Source organism: Talpa europaea, assembly GCF_964194135.1.
Source record: "Talpa europaea genome assembly, chromosome: 14".
In the NCBI taxonomy this organism is placed as follows: domain Eukaryota; kingdom Metazoa; phylum Chordata; class Mammalia; order Eulipotyphla; family Talpidae; genus Talpa; species Talpa europaea.
This window is the reverse complement of record NC_140082.1, coordinates 59,047,976-59,057,759: the sequence shown is the minus strand read 5'-3', so window position 1 is coordinate 59,057,759 and position 9,784 is coordinate 59,047,976. Positions and strand designations below refer to the sequence as shown.

At 39.2% G+C, this 9,784-nt stretch overlaps 1 pseudogene across 1 annotated transcript; it reads right to left on the bottom strand.

The window, feature by feature from the left end:
• Positions 1–375: 375 nt before the first annotated feature.
• Positions 376–1,019, bottom strand: LOC311184296 (Fanconi anemia core complex-associated protein 24-like; annotated as a pseudogene). The gene has a single exon. The product of its transcript is annotated as a Fanconi anemia core complex-associated protein 24-like (transcript).
• Between the last annotated feature and the right edge of the window lie 8,765 nt (positions 1,020–9,784).

Here is a 9,784-nt window from a genome sequence, read left to right as displayed (position 1 = left end):
GTTTCTTTCAGATAGTCTTATCTATCACCTGAAACTTGATAAGCCTTTTTCATGATACATGCAGATCAAGGTCACATAAAAATCTTCCCAAGCTGGATTCTTGCTGAGTCTGAGCATCTCTAATTAAATGCACTCTTTGGAAGAGCACCACTGGCCCTCTTCAGGCCAGCAGGAGGAGGGCAGTGCCCCCAGGGACGCACTAGCTGAAATATCTGGACCCAGAGAGTAGGGCAGGACAACAGGCAGGCTCCAATCTGGACTCTTCCAATAGTTTCTGGAGAGGAATTCTTTTGTTTTGGCTTTGAAATATGAAAAGAAAACAGGATCCTGTCCCTTGTGGTCTAAAAGAACACTGCAGAACGAAGGCGGCAAGTGTCACCTGGACTGAGTGAAGGAGTGAATTTGCTGTGCTGCTGCTGGTCTGACCACTGGCTCCAGTTGTTGGATGGAAGCTTTACCGAGTTGCTGGAGGCTTGGAAACTTCTGAAGCAGTAGGGGAGCTTTAGTTTTTCCAATCCCTGAGATCTGTTGCACGGTTCTAAGAAGGTGGGGCTCAGAAATCTGAGCCTGTTTCTTCATGAGAAAAGGGTTTTTACTGGGATCTTTGGTTTGCTCTTGAACTAACTTCATAATGAGGCAGGATGCCTCCCTCTGGCTGGCCACTGGAAGCAAGACCATCCCTAGGTCCAACACAGTAAACTTCTGTATGGCTGGGAAGTACTGTTCACTCATTTGAGTTTTTTCAACTGCTACAATCCCTTGAAGAGTATTAGAATTTCTAGCCCGAACAAGCCACTTTCTGTAGCCATTCCCTGCCACCAAATCAGCGTCGTTGATACAAAGAATACAGGATCTGCAGGATAGGTAAAAATCTACCAGTGGCAAGCCATCCTCAAACACGAGTTTGTCTTTCCCTTGCATCTCCTGTACCTGCTGGCACCCGTGCCATTTCTCATTAGCCACATGTGACCAAAGGGCAGGTGCATGGTGCCTGCACCATTAGGAGGACTCCTTTCCATTGGTGGCCTCAATCGAAGGAGGGAACCACAGAAAGTGTTGGAGCGGACTGACCTGCACATGGTCCCACATTCCACTCCCAGCTGGGAGTGGTAGGAGCCCATCTGCAGTGTTGTTCTTTAAAGGACTGAATCATCTGCCAATGTCTAAGACGCAGGAGATTGGAGTGCTGGTTGCCAAGTCCCTCATTTATGCCGCCTGCCTGGTCCCTGTCACTCTGGCTCAGCCCTCAGTCCACCTGGAGCCCATCACTATTTGTTTGTTTGTTTGTTTGTTTGTTTTTTTACAGAGTTCTTACTTGACAAGTTACAGGTCAAGTGAACAAAGTGTCACTTGAATCATAAACATAAATTATCATGGCCCCTAAATCCATTCCAAGAAGTGAGTCAGTTTATGATACCACGGTTCTTTGAATGAAGACAGCCAGGTCAACTTGATTAAAACCCCTGATAACTGCCAAAAATTATCCTATGATCTGTCTTCCTGTCATCCCCAAAAGGACCTTTAATCCTTGATTAGGTGAATGCGCAATGTGGAAATGGAAATAACCAGAAACCTTGGGAACACAGGACATTAATTCTGAGTTAACATTGACTCCAGGGAACCACAATGTAACTGTTGTCTCCCAGAACACACATTTATGGAGACTGGGTGCTAACTGTGTGGTTTTAGTGCATAAATGTCCCAGAGGGTCCCCAAACCCACCCTATATTTTTCTTCCAAGTTCCATACATCATGATCAGGATACGTTATAACTCAAAGCTGATAGATTCTCAACAAAGGTTACTGGCTGATACTGATTGACCTCTGGAGAGAAGACTATTATGGCAAATTGGAAGTTTCTAGACTGGTGCCTACCTAGACATAAGCAATATCACATTTTTAGAGGAAATGCAAGCTTTAGTATCACCATGAAGAACTCGAAAAATGCCGAGTTGGTGATTCCAACCACATGCTTGATGTCGTGTTGCACAGAAGATATTCTTGGACAGTGACAATGGATTATCATATGGTTGACGAGGTGGTGACTCCCACTGCAGCTGCTGTTGCAGATGTGGTTACAATTCTTGGACAAATGAACACATCCTCTGCTAACTGGTGTGCAGCTATGGATTGATCACATGCATTTTTCTTGCTAGTTCTTCACAATGTGCAGGTATGATCATAATGAACATGGCTACCTCACTGCGGTTTCTCTCTGAGACACCTGTAGCACATTTTTAAAGAAAATCCCTCCCAGTGAGCTGAACTTTGAGAAGACGACCTGGCTCGTTACTTTATTCAAAAAAAAAAAAAAAAGCACAAATAAATAAGAGGCCAGATGTGAAAGCACACAGGTTTGTGGGATGAAGCCAATGGTTTACCTGGGTGACCTAGTCTTGGAAGGAACATGACTGAAAAATCATGTTTGGAAAAACACTACACAGAATTATAATCTTGAATGCATAAATAAATGATTCTTAAATAAATACTTTGCCAATGACTAAGATAACTTGTTAAAAAGAAAATAAAGCAGAGCCCTTCATCAGTATTCAAATGAAACGTTATTTATGTGCCACTACATTCCAAAATAAAAGACGGCAAATGTAATTTGTCCATTGCACATTGAATCAATGGTTATTGTGGCTAAGGATGAGAGCTTCCGATTTTCTCATTTCTCATTTATTCAGCAAGCATGTGCTAAGGTACTGTGACAACCACTGGAATGACAATACAGAGATGGCATGGTCCGCTCCTCAATGATCATGTATGCAGCATGACAGGTATGAACAGGGTGCTACTGGAACACAGAAGGAACTTCACGGTTTTGTGTCACTATTTTCCAGCTTTTTGGTGGAGGTGATATATGAACTGATACCTGAAGGGCAAGGCAAGGATATGCCAGACAGAGAAGAGATGCGGAGCCAAAGAGCTGTAGAGAAGGTAATGCACTGTGGCTTTATACAGTCTCAGTCGGTCAGATGCTAAAGTAAAGGGGCAGCAAAGGAAGTAGTGGGAGATAAGGATATGTAAGTTGGCAGGACCCAAATTTATTTGGCTGCTTTTATTCCATGCTGAGGATGCTGGAACTTCCCCTGGGGGCAAAAGATAAACCCATGACAAACTAAATGAGTGTAGATTTAAATGTCACCTATCAAGTGACAGCTATTGCTGGACCGAGGACTAGTCGATGAGTATAGGTTTTTGTTTTGTTTTGGACCTTATTACTAGAAACACAAGAAGCTGATGAAGCCCATCTTTTCTGAGAAAAGTTTCTGTGTGCAGGTTGCTATTTCCACAAGGATGAAAGAAGTGAAGGAAGGGTAGAGCCAGAAATAAATAGAGCTAAAGCAATCCTGAGGAAAGAAGAAACATGGAGGCAAGTTACCTGATTTTAAACACTATGATTTAGTAATTAACACAATAGTGTATAGGAATAAAAGCAGACACAAAGCTTTGGAACGGAATCAGAGGCATGGCAATCCAGCTACACATATATCAATTCCCAATTTATGACAAAAACGCCACAACCATGCAATGGAGAAAAGGACATCTCTTTAACAAGTGGGGCAGGAAAATCAGACAGACATGTGGGGAAGAAAGACCTTAGACCCACTCTCTAACTCCAAGTACAATGATAAGTTCATAAAGGATGAACAATAAAATACATAGAGGTGAGCATTGTTGATAGGTTTCAAGGCATCACTGACATAGATGTTTTTGGAGTCTATACTCTTAAGGCAAGGGAAACAAAAGCCAAATAAACAGATGAGATGACATCAAAATAAAAACCTTTCACACAGCAAAAGAACATATTAGCAGAGGAAAAAGACATCTCACAGAATGGATAAAATATCCACACAGCATGCAACTGACAAGGGATTGATATTCAGGTATACAAAGAACTCATCCAAAGTAACTCTTAGACAACTTTTTTGAGGCATTTGAAGTCATTATGAAGACATGTCTTTCTGTATCTTGATAGAGTAGTGATTTTTGATCCTTCTTACTGAGACTAGCATAATTGGGCAAACCAGTGGACCACGGACTTGGAACCACAACATTAAACCTAAACTGCTTTTTCACTTATCTAAAAATATTAAAAACAATCAACTTTTTCCCCAAAAACAGACAAAGAAATTTCCTCAAAAATCTTCTCTAACATTGCTTCTGTATGTATACTCTACCTTATAAAATGATACATTATCTGATTTTTTAAAATTTTCATGAGAAAAAGAATATTTAACAATTTAAAGCCATATTTGACTTTCATTTTCTTTCTCTATCAAATAATCCAATTTCACAACTTTGAAGTTTCCACACCCATTTAGCAGCAAAGCTGAGTAAGAATTCTTAGCTTTACTGTTCCATGATTTATTATGACAAGAACCCAAATGCAAAAAATCATGTGAGATCTTTTAAAATGAGCTGTTGCTGCTTTTATGTTCATTAAGAAGAACATGAAAACACCATCAAAACCATAAGTTAATGTGCATTGATTGAAGTAGAAATTTTAATAAAAATGATAGCCAATAAAGCTAGCTGGTATTAAAAGATTCCTTTACATTGTTCTTGTAGTGGTCATTCAGTGATTGCAAGTTATAGAAACATAAGTTAACTCGTTTTTAAAAATTCAAATATTGGCCTCCCCGGTGGCGCAGTGGGTTGAACACAGGGCTGTGAAGCTGTCCAGCCTCTGCAGCGTGGGTTAGATTCCCGGCCAGCCAGAGAGATTTCCACATGGAGCAGCAGACCTCTCCTGTCCTGCCCAGTGCTCCCCTCAGCAGTGCTTTCAGTCAGTCTGCCTGCTCTGCTCCCCACTGTCTCTGGTGAATCCTCTCAGCCTCCTGCACCTCTGGCCTATATCCCAGCTATTATATAAGTAAATAAATCTTTAAAATAAAATAAAAATTCAAATAGTTGTTTGATTTGACTATTTGGGAAGTGGTCCATATTTTATAAAAAGAGATTAAAAATGTTAAAAGATAAAATTGTGCTTAAGGATGTATTCTTATGTAAGATAGTGACAACAGAAATTAATTTTTAATAATTAATTTATGCTTAATTCATAAAAAGGAGTTACTATAAATGATAACATCTGTTTAGATGTCAGTCATAAACTTATTGCATGGTGGAAAAATGAGACAGGTAATGTACAGAGAAACTTTAAAATTCTTATGAACCACAGTCCAACTGAAATCAATCATAAAGTAAGCCAAAGTATCTCAAAGTATACTTCCAGTTATCAAGCATTAATATTTAATTTCTAAGATCTAATTAAACACAGATTTTCAAGAAATTTTAAATGTGTTGATTTAGTTACATCTAATTCAATAATGTCAGTGATTTTGAAAATGAGAGCACCAGGGACTTGTAATTTTAAATTTTATGTCTACTTTATTAGCACAAGTAACTGACATTTACTTAGCGTGTATAAATAAGTCAGTTGAACAACTAAGAATTTTGTCTAAGTACAAATGAATATTGCATCAGAAATTTGAAACCCAAGGTAATATAAAATTTGTCAAAAGGTAATATAACTAACCTTGTCATAGTTATGTGTCTGTGCTTTCATTTTAAGGCCATGGGTTGAAGGTAGGAAAAGTTGTTGAATTTCCTCTTGTTGTAAGATAACTATCAAGCATGAAACGATTATTAAGACTATTAATAGAATGTGTAGCAGAAGATAGCAGTAGGTCTAGCCTTGGAGGAGGCACGTTGAATACATATTCCTGATGTGTTTCCTTCACAAGAGGTTCAGTATTGACTTCTGTTAGCTTCTTGATGGCCCCGTGAAGACTGAAAAATCCAAATCCTTATATTTTATTTTTGCCTAAATAATTTGCACTTTAAAAACAAATGTTGCCATAACATGAATTTCCCATAAAACAATGTTTTAACACTCAAAACGTGTTGGTGCATACCTACTATTTACAATTAGGGGTTTAAAAGTGTGGTAAAGAAGCCCATGTTTCCGGGAGGGTTCCTAATAAGTAATTCAAAGCAGGGAGGGTGGGCAGTGTTGGAGGCGGCTTCAGGGATAATGCCAAGCATTTCCTTTCACTATCCGTACACATTTCACTCAGTACCTCTGACAGTTAAACCTTTGGCACTGAAGATTAACTTAGAACAACAACTTCTAGGGGAGAACAGGAGAGCTGCCTGGTGGCTGACTAAAGAGAACTAAACAGCTCCAAGGAAAACAAAGCCCCTAATATTGTTACAAAGGCACTGGTGTTGAGATCTACCCATTTGGGCTTCCACACACCTCCTCAAGCAGAAGCAGAACCCAATATTTATTTGTAGTCAGTCTGTAAATGATACTACCCTTCACCTCCTGCAGCTTTCCTCATTTCACTTGTATGCCTTTCTGGAGAGCAGAAAATCTAAAACTCTGAAGGATAATTTGTCTCAGGGTGCCCTCTAGCAATAGTGTCAAAGATCACATTAAGAAAATTAATTCACCAGTAACCAAACTGTGCTAAGTGTAGTGACACTTGAAGACCACTTGAATTAAAATGGTAATCTTCAAAAAAAATAAACTCATTAATATTTCTACTGGGAGAATTATGACAAGCAATTTTATAACAATAACACTATTTAAGTTATAAAGTTTCAAATATCCTTATCTTAAAGTCTATTAGATCAGGTTAACTAGATGAAATTATTTAGGGCTAAAAATTAAGTCATGTAAAATCAACAAAAGAGGAGATTCAAACAGTCCTGCAGCAACATTTTAAAGATAAGTTCACTTATTAACATTATTTTCCAAATAATAACCTCTTAGTAATTACATGAACCTGGATCTATAACAATTATGCTTTAGAGGTAAATAAGTGAACTAAGTTTCTTTCCCATAATTCCTGTTTTTACAACTTACGTGTTTACGGTAATTTGCAATGATTTTCTAGAGTTTGATTCTTCTAGATAGAGTTGCCTGTATTTTCCCAATTTTATTCTCTGTGACTCTAATTCAGTTTTCAGTCTGCAATTTTCAGTTTCCAAATTTGTATTTTTGACTTCCATTTGATTTATTGAAGTAGTCTGAGTATCTCCAAACAGTTCTTGGGGTTCTATTTGTGCCTAAAGAAAATTAAAAAGCATTTTAAATGCTTATAATCTGGTTAATTATACAAGTTTCTTTCTGAGTCAGTGATTCAGAGAGCAATTTCAAACATGAAGGGCCTCCCTGGTGGCATAGGGGTTAAGTTATCAGTTCTATCACTGTGACCTGAGTTTGATCCCTGGCCAGGAAGCTAACCCACACATGGTGCAACAGACCTTTCCTATCTCACCTGCTGTTCCCCTTAGCAGTGTATTTCAGTAAATCTACCTGTTCTGCTCCCAATTCTGTCTCTGGTGAATCTCTTAAAACATCACCCCCGCCAACTGTACCTCTGGCCTACACTCCGGTTCTTCTAAGCAAAAATAAATTTTAAAAAATTGAAAATTTTTAAAAAAATTTTCAAATATGAAAAAGTTAGTTTAAAAATACCAATATCAACTGAATTTATTGTGAATTATAGAAATGAAATTGAATCATGCCCATAGTTGTACTCATGTAATCTGATAATCCAAAGAATAATAGAATCAATTTTAAAAGATGGTAATTGAACGATATAAATTTAGAATAGTCTGACAGCATGGTACTACTTTTAAATCATCATATTTTCTTGCAGCTACCTAAATAAGATATTTCTGTTCCTGATTTTATATCAATATGACTTTATTATGTTAATAATATACAATGCTAACATGTGTACTTTGAAAAATATCATCCATTGACCTTCTTTATCATACAACTTCTTCTTTACTGAATTCAGTTTAAGTAAGAGAAGTTGTTATCCTCTTGCCTAAACTGCTATGTAGCTTAGACAACAGATTCAAACCCCTAACCATTCTTCCCTGATCAATTTGCAAAACTTGACAACCCACTGAAACTCTCAAAGGGAAGTGGAGATGGAGGCGAGACTAATGGTGGCAAATTCCACACTGGGGAACATTTTCCCTCTTTTGTATTAGATCTTTACATTAACTTCAATTCTCGGCTTAAATCCTTCTGTCTCAGAATAAAAGTGAAGACATTCCAATGGCCTTCAAGACACTTAGGACTCTGCCTCCACCTACCTTCCTGACCTCAACCCCTACAAATTTTCCCTCCTACACTGCCACCCCTCATTTGTCTGAAAATGGGGGTCTGGGGCCAAAGTAACATATCACAGAGTTATACAATTCTCTTAGTGTTGGATAATCTAGGTCCAAATGATAATAATTGAGCCTTAAAATGAGAATTATCAGAAAATTATTTATAAAAATGTTCAAAGTATAAATCACAGTGAGACGATTAAATCAGAATTTTGCCAACATTTGTCTCAAATTATAATTTCATGAAAAATAGATGCCTTTAAAGTGCTGAGCAGGTCTTTAGAACACATAATTTGAGACTAAAATATTTTCAAATTCAATTCAAACTGACATGAGTAAAAATAAAGCTATATCAACTGTTATCTAAAATAACCAAAAAAAAAAAAATAGTAAAGTTCTGAAAGAAAAGTTCTATGAGATGCAGCCTCTACATCTCAGTTCATCTGAAAAATCTGGAAAACCTTGACTGTCAAGGTAATACACTTACTTGACTATTAATTCCAAAATATTCATTTTAGGTATGAGCAATTTTACCTACCTGCCTCATCATAGTACAAAACTGGAGTTACAAAGATTCATATTTTTATTTTAGCAGAATGACTAAGTTATTAATATCAGTCTGTACCTATTGACAACTTATTGTTTGGCCTTTTAAAATTTCATAGGTGAGATTAGAGAAAACAAAGACTCTGCGGTGCACTTGAAAAGCATAGGCGGGACACAACTGCCCAGGTCCCCGAGCCTGCGACCTAGGCTTGAGGGAAGATGCTCAGGAGCCCTCATTGAGGTGAATCTCCCTCACTAAGTAATCAGGCACATGGATATGGGAGCAGGGTGCAAAAGGCACCATTTCTGCAGACACTGAACTGGGCTACAGCCCGCATCCTAGACCTGAGGGCTTTGGAACTGAGACCCGGGGCATGGAATTTGGGGCATGGGAACCTCACAATGGTGGGGCACAAGGCAGACGCAGACCCCCATGCCGTTGAGGCACTCCACGTCACTCCCACGGGGTAAAAAAAAAAGTTCCCTAAGGTCACTAGCAAAGAGCTCTGGGGCCAACTAGCGACGAGAAAAAAATCACCAACACCCTATAGTTGGAAACCCTCTCTCAGGCACTGAGAGCATGTGGGCCACGCAAACGGGGATAAGGAGGGAAATCAGGCGTGGAGCAAGACCCCATCGTGGAACTGAGAGCTAGGCACAGGATCCAGGGCGTGGGACGTGCCATAGCAGTGGGCACTGCACAGGGTGACAGCCAGTGTTTTGGATCTGATAGCCCAGGAACTGAGACATAGAGTGCAGAATTCAGGGTGCGGGATTCATACAGCAGTGGAAGAACACCGGGTGAACACAGGGCAGACACAGCACCCAGCTTGAATAAGAGCCCGTGCTGTGATGCTCCCCTCCGCACTCCCTCTGCTACTCAGAGAACCACTCGGAAAAAGCATGGGTCAGCAAGCACGGGCCTCTGGTGCCACCTCGCTACCAGAACTAAATCACTAACTAGCTGATTCTCTGTTGGAACTGAGTAAATATAGAGGGAGGGAATGTACGGGACAGAGCCCAGCTTACAGCATCAACGCCAGGTGGAGTTTTGGCCTACCAGTGCTGGTCTCAGTCTGGTAAACAGTTTCCGACA